Below are 7,500 nucleotides of genomic sequence, written 5' to 3'. Positions count from 1 at the left end.
TTTTGCTCAATCGTTTCCCCATTTATAATTAATTTTAAAAATCTGGTTACTCAGTTCTGGTTTACCAGTTCCCTCTTCGGACTTAGTTTTTGGTTAATCATTTCCGGTTCACCAGTTCCCGTTTTGGACTTAGTCTCTGCGGGCCGTTTCTCATCTTTTGGTTCATCAGTTCCCCTCTTTTAATAATTTTTTGGCTGCTTTCGTTTGATCATTTCCCTGCCTTCTGGGTAACTTTTCCACCTTAGGACTTCATCGCCGCACATTGTTTTCGACTTCTGGTTGATCATTTCACCCCTTTTAATCATTTTTGTAACTTTTGGTTAACCATTTCACCCAGCTTCTGGTTAACCATTTCCCCTTTGGGACTTAGTCTGTGAGCATTCTTTTGGGATTCTGGTTAACCATTTGCCAATTTTTAAAAAATGTTGCCACTTTTGTTTAATGCTTTCTGGTCAACCTTTCCCTCTTTCAGACTTCACCGCGGCACATTGCTTCAGCCTCCTGGTTAATCATTTCACCCCTTTTAATCATTTTTGCAACTTTTGGTTAACCATTTCCCCCAGCTTCTGGTTAACCATTTCCCCTTTGGGACTTGGTCTCTGAGCATTCTTTTGGGATTCTGGTTAATCATTTGCCAATTTTTAAAAAATGTTGCCACTTTTGTTTAATGCTTTCTGGTCAACCTTTCCCTCTTTCAGACTTCACCGCGGCACATTGCTTCAGCCTCCTGGTTAATCATTTCACCCCTTTTAATCATTTTTGCAACTTTTGGTTAACCATTTCCCCCAGCTTCTGGTTAACCATTTCCCCTTTGGGACTTGGTCTCTGAGCATTCTTTTGGGATTCTGGTTAATCATTTGCCACTTTTTTAAAAATGTTGCCACTTTTGTTTAATGCTTTCTGGTCAACCTTTCCCTCTTTCAGACTTCACCGCGGCACATTGCTTCAGCCTCCTGGTTAATCATTTCACCCCTTTTAATCATTTTTGCAACTTTTGGTTAACCATTTCCCCCAGCTTCTGGTTAACCATTTCCCCTTTGGGACTTAGTCTCTGAGCATTCTTTTGGGATTCTGGTTAATCATTTGCCAATTTTTTAAAAATGTTGCCACTTTTGTTTAATGCTTTCTGGTCAACCTTTCCCTCTTTCAGACTTCACCGCGGCACATTGCTTTAGCCTCCTGGTTAATCATTTCACCCCTTTTAATCATTTTTGCAACTTTTGGTTAACCATTTCCCCCAGCTTCTGGTTAACCATTTCCCCTTTGGGACTTAGTCTCTGAGCATTCTTTTGGGATTCTGGTTAATCATTTGCCACTTTTTTAAAAATGTTGCCGCTTTTGTTTAATGCTTTCCCTGCTTTGTGGTCAACCTTTTCCCCTTTAGGACTTCACCGCGGCACATTGCTTCAGCCTCCTGGTTAATCATTTCACCCCTTTTAATCATTTTTGCAACTTTTGGTTAACCATTTCCCCCAGCTTCTGGTTAACCATTTCCCCTTTGGGACTTGGTCTCTGAGCATTCTTTTGGGATTCTGGTTAATCATTTGCCACTTTTTAAAAAATGTTGCCGCTTTTGTTTAATGCTTTCCCTGCTTTCTGGTCAACCTTTTCCCCTTTAGGACTTCACCGCAGCACATTGCTTTAGCCTCCTGGTTAATCATTTCACCCCTTTTAATCATTTTTGCAACTTTTGGTTAACCATTTCCCCCAGCTTCTGGTTAACCATTTCCCCTTTGGGACTTAGTCTCTGAGCATTCTTTTGGGATTCTGGTTAACCATTTGCCAATTTTTTTAAAATGTTGCCACTTTTGTTTAATGCTTTCTGGTCAACCTTTCCCTCTTTCAGACTTCACCGCCGCACATAATTTTCGACTTCTGGTTGATCATTTCACCCCTTTTAATCATTTTTGCAACTTTTGGTTAACCATTTCCCCCAGCTTCTGGTTAACCATTTCCCCTTTGGGACTTAGTCCCTGAGCATTCTTTTGGGATTCTGGTTAATCATTTGCCACTTTTTTAAAAATTTTGCCGCTTTTGTTTAATCGTTTCCCTGCTATGTGGTCAACCTTTTCCCCTTTCAGACTTCATCGCCGCGCATTGTTGTCGACTTCTGGTTAATCATTTTTCCCCTTTAAATCTTTTTTTGCCACTTTTGGTTAACCATTTCACCCAGCTTCTGGTTAACCATTTGCCCCATTTTACTGAATTTTTCCGCTTTGGTTTAATCATTTCCCTGCTTTCTTGTCAACCTTTTCCCCTTTTGGACTTCGCCGCCGCACTTTGCTTTTGCCTTCTGGTTAAACATTTCTCCCCTTTTAATCCTTTTTCCCACTTTTGGTTCACCAGTTCACCCAGCTTCTGGTTCACCATTTCCCCTTTGGGACTTAAGTCTCTGAGCATTCTTTTGGGATTCTGGTTAACCATTTGCCACTTTTTAAAAAATGTTGCTGCTTTTGTTTAATGCTTTCCCTGCTTTCTGGTCAACCTTTTCCTCTTTCCGACTTCATCGCCGCACCTTGTTTACGACATCCGGTTAAACATTTCTCCCCTTTCAATCCTTTTTGCCACTTTTGGTTAAGCAGTTCAACCAGCTTCTGGTTAACCATTTGCCCCTTCTTACTGAATTTTTCTGCTTTTGTTTAATCATTTCCCTGCTTTATGGTCAACCTTTTCCCCTTTAGGACTTCGCCGCCGCACTTTGCTTTCGCCTTCTGGTTAATCATTTCACAACATTTTAATCCTTTTTCCCACTTTTGGTTAAACAGTTCACCCAGCTTCTGGTTAACCATTTGCCCCTTTGGGACTTAAGTCTCTGAGCATTATTTTGGGATTCTGGTTAACCATTTGCCACTTTTTAAAAAATGTTGCCGCTTTTGTTTAATCGTTTCCCTGCTTTCTGGTCAACCTTTTCTCCTTTAGGACTTCGCCGCCGCACTTTGCTTTCGCCTTCTGGTTAATCATTTCACCCCTTTTAATCCTTTTTCCCACTTTTGGTTAAACAGTTCACCCAGCTTCTGGTTAACCATTTGCCCCTTTGGGACTTAAGTCTCTGAGCATTCTTTTGGGATTCTGGTTCACCATTTGTCCCTTTTTAAAAGATATTGCTGCTTCTGTTTAATCCTTTCCCTGCTTTGCGGTCAACCTTTTCCTCTTTCAGACTTCATCGCCGCGCATTGTTTTCGACATCTGGTTCAACATTTCTCCCCTTTTAATCCTCTTTCCCACTTTTGGTTAAGCAGTTCACCCAACTTCTGGTTAACCATTTGCCCCTTTTTACTGAATTTTTCTGCTTTGGTTTAATCATTTCCCTGCTTTATGGTCAACCTTTTCCCCTTTAGGACTTTGACGCGGCACATTGCTTTCGCCTTCTGGTTAATCATTTCACCCCTTTTAATCCTTTTTCCCACTTTTGGTTAAACAGTTCACCCAGCTACTGGTTAACCATTTCCCCTTTGGCACTTAAGTCTCTGAGCATTCTTTTGGGATTCTGGTAAACCATTTGTCCCTTTTTAAAAAATGCTGCTGCTTTTGTTTAATGCTTGCCCTGCTTTGCGGTCGATCATTTCACCCCTTTTAATCCATTTTTGCCACTTTGGGTTAAACAGTTCACACAACTTCTGGTTCACCATTTCACATTTCGGAACTTTTATTCCCACCATTACTTTGGGCTTCTGGTTCATCATTTCACGCTGTTTTACAAATCTTTGCCGCTTCACTTTTAATCCACAAACCGTGGCTCGCTTTCGGGTGGGGGGGGGGTAGCGGGTTTGGGCCGGGCACTCGACATCCCGGTGTGCGACCGGGTTCGTTCTGGTACCGCTCGGTGCCCCTCGTCCTGCTCTTGCCGCGGAAGCAAACCAGACGACCGTCGGTCTCACGCCCGAGGGGAGAGGAGGCGGAAAGCGGTTTGCAGCCTTTCGCTGTACCTCCGGCGGGCAGCGCCGCACCTCCGAGTGCTCGGTACCGTTCGCTGCGCCTCGTCCGGCCGCACGCAGCGAGCCAAACCCGGAGGAAATCGGCCTGTGCCTTCTCGAGATATGGGCCTCCGGGTGGGACGGACAAACCGGGGCCCCGAGCTCGCTTTCGGCGGCCCGGCACTCGACTTCCCGGTGTCCGAACGTGATCCTTCCGGTACCCTTCGGTGCCCCTTGCCCGACTCCAGCTCCCGTGCTGAAGCGGAGTCGGTCGGCCTGACGGCCGCCGAGTTAGCCAGCGGAAAGCGGTGCGCAGCCTTTCGCTTGCAGCTCCGGCGGGCAGCGCCGCACCTCCGGCTGCTCAGTGCCGTCCGCTGCTCCCCTTCCGGCTGCACGCAGCGAACCATACCCGGAGGAAATCGGCCTCGGCCTTCCGGAGATATGGGCCTGCGAGTGGGACCAATAAATCGGTGCACATTTCCGGCTCGGTTTCCGGCCTCGGCACTATCAGTTCACGCCGTCCGACCGACGTCGTTCTGGCACGGTTCCGTTGCTCCTTGATCCGGTCCAGCCACGGTAATCAGCCGAAGATGGTGGGGGGGGGACACATTGCCCGCCGAGTTAGCCGGAGGAAATCGGCCTCGGACTTCCTCAGATATCAGCCTCCGGGTGGGACAGACAAACCGGGGACCCGAGCACGCTTTCGGCGGCCCGCTGGTCGACTTCCCGGTGTGCGACCGGGTTCGTTCCGGTACCGTTCGCTGCCCCTCGTCCTGCTCTAGCCGCGGAGACAAACCCGACGACCGTCGGTCTCACGCCCGCGGAGGGAGGTGGCGGAAAGTGGTTTGCAGCCTTTCGCTGTACCTCCGGCGGGCAGCGCCCGACCTCCGAGTGCTCGGTACCGTCCGCTGCGCCTGGTCCTGCCGCATACAACGAGCCATACCCGGTGGAAATCGGCCTGTGCCTTCCAGAGATATGGGCCTCCGGGTGGGACGGACAAACCGGGGCCCCGTGCTCGCTTTCGGCGGCCCGCTAGTCGACTTCCCGGTGTGCGACCGGGTTCCTTCCGGTACCGTTCGCTGCCCCTCGTCCTGCTCTAGCCGCGGAAACAAACCCGACGACCGTCGGTCTCACGCCCGCGGAGGGAGGCGGCGGAAAGTGGTTTGCAGCCTTTCGCTGTACCTCCGGCGGGCAGCGCCCGACCTCCGAGTGCTCGGTACCGTCCGCTGCGCCTGGTCCGGCCGCACGCAACGAGCCATACCCGGAGGAAATCGGCCTGTGCCTTCCGGAGATATGGGCCTCCGGGTGGGACGGACAAACCGGGGCCCCGAGCGGTGGCACCCTGCTCGCTTTCGGCGGCCCGGCACTCGACTTCCCGGTGTGCGAACGTCATCGTTCCGGTACCCTTCGGTGCCCCTTGCCCCACTCTAGCTCCGGTGCTAAAGCGGAGTCGGTCGGTCTCACGGACGCCGAGTTAGCAGGCGGAAAGGGGTGCGCAGCCTTTCGCTGTCACTCCGGCGGGCAGCACCGCACCTCCGAGTGCTCGGTACCGAACGCTGCGCCTCCTCCTGCCGCACGCAACGAGCCATACCCGGAGGAAATCGGCCTCGGCGTTCCGGAGTTATCCGCCTCCGAGTGGGCCTGACCAAGCGGGGTGAACTGGAAATCATTAACCAACGTACTTCCATGTTTTCACCCGCAGAGGGCAGCACTCTCTTCTCCGTTTTAAACTGGGCCGACCCGGCTCCGTTTCGAGACCCGGCACTCGACTTCCCGGTGTGCGACCGGGTTCGTTCCGGTACCGTTCGCTGCCCCTCGTCCTGCTCTAGCCGCGGAACTAAACCCGACGACCGTCGGTCTCACGCCCGCGGAGGGAGGCGGCGGAAAGTGGTTTGCAGCCTTTCGCTGTACCTCCGGCGGGCAGCGCCCGACCTCCGAGTGCTCGGTACCGTCCGCTGCGCCTGGTCCGGCCGCACACAACGAGCCATACCCGGTGGAAATCGGCCTGTGCCTTCCGGAGATATGGGCCTCCGGGTGGGACGGACAAACCGGGGCCCCGAGCTCGCTTTCGGCGGCCCGCTAGTCGACTTCCCGGTGTGCGAACGTCATCCTTCCGGTACTCAACCGTGCCCCTTGCCCCACTCTAGCTCCGGCGGTAAAGCGGAGTCGGTCGGTCTCACGGACGCCGAGTTAGCAGGCGGAAAGCGGTGCGCAGCCTTTCGCTGTCACTCCGGCGGGCAGCATCGCACCTCCCAGTGCTCGGTACCGTCCGCTGCGCCTGGTCCGGCCGCACACAACGAGCCATACCCGGAGGAAATCGGCCTGTGCCTTCCGGAGATATGGGCCTCCGGGTGGGACGGACAAACCGGGGCCCCGAGCGGTGGCACCCTGCTCGCTTTCAGCGGCCCGTCACTCGACTTCCCGGTATGCGAACGTGATCGTTCCGGTACCCTTCGGTGCCCCTTGCCCCACTCTAGCTCCGGTGCTAAAGCGGAGTCGGTCGGTCTCACGGACGCCGAGTTACCAGGCGGAAAGCGGTGCGCAGCCTTTCGCTGTCACTCCGGCGGGCAGCACCGCATCTCCGAGTGCTCGGTACCGTACGCTGCGCCGCCTCCTGCCGCACGCAACGAGCCATACCCGGAGGAAATCGGCCTCGGCGTTCCGGAGTTATCCGCCTCCGAGTGGGCCTGACCAAGCGGGGTGAACTGGAAATCATTAACCAACGTACTTCCAGGTTTTCACCCGCAGAGGGCAGCACTCTATTCTCCGTTTTAAATTGGGCCGACCCGGCTCCGTTTCGAGACCCGGCACTCGACTTCCCGGTGTGCGAACGTGATCGTTCCGGTACCCAACCGTGCCCCTTGCCCCACTCTAGCTCCGGCGGTAAAGCGAAGTCGGTCGGTCTCACGGACGCCGAGTTAGCAGGCGGAAAGCGGTGCGCAGCCTTTCGCTGTCACTCCGGCGGGCAGCATCGCACCTCCCAGTGCTCGGTACCGTACGCTGCGCCTCCTCCTGCCGCACGCAACGAGCCATACCCGGAGGAAATCGGCCTCGGCCTTCCTGAGATATCAGCCTCCGAGTGGGCCCGAAGAGTCGGTGGCACCCTGCTCGCTTTCAGCGGCCCGGCACTCGACTTCCCCGTGTGCGAACGTCATCCTTCCGGTACTCAACCGTGCCCCTTGCCCCACTCTAGCTCCGGCGATAAAGCGGAGTCGGTCGGTCTCACGGACGCCGAGTTACCAGGCGGAAAGCGGTGCGCAGCCTTTCGCTGTCACTCCGGCGGGCAGCACCGCACCTCCCAGTGCTCGGTACCGTACGCTGCGCCTCCTCCTGCCGCACGCAACGAGCCATACCCGGAGGAAATCGGCCTCGGCCTTCCTGAGATATCAGCCTCCAAACGGGCGTCACAAATCAGGGCACATGGTCAGCTGCAAAGCAGCGTCATTACAACCTCTCACTGCACCCCACACGACATTCCGCTTGCCTGCCTGCCGCTGCCTACTCTCACCAGCGAAACAAAGTCAGGATAACACCCCAATGCAAGCAGCTCCCTTCCGGCCAACCAACCCACACCAATCCCCTTGCC

Source organism: Heptranchias perlo, unplaced genomic scaffold (genome assembly GCF_035084215.1).
Source record: "Heptranchias perlo isolate sHepPer1 unplaced genomic scaffold, sHepPer1.hap1 HAP1_SCAFFOLD_815, whole genome shotgun sequence".
In the NCBI taxonomy this organism is placed as follows: domain Eukaryota; kingdom Metazoa; phylum Chordata; class Chondrichthyes; order Hexanchiformes; family Hexanchidae; genus Heptranchias; species Heptranchias perlo.
Note: the sequence above shows the minus strand (reverse complement) of the source record.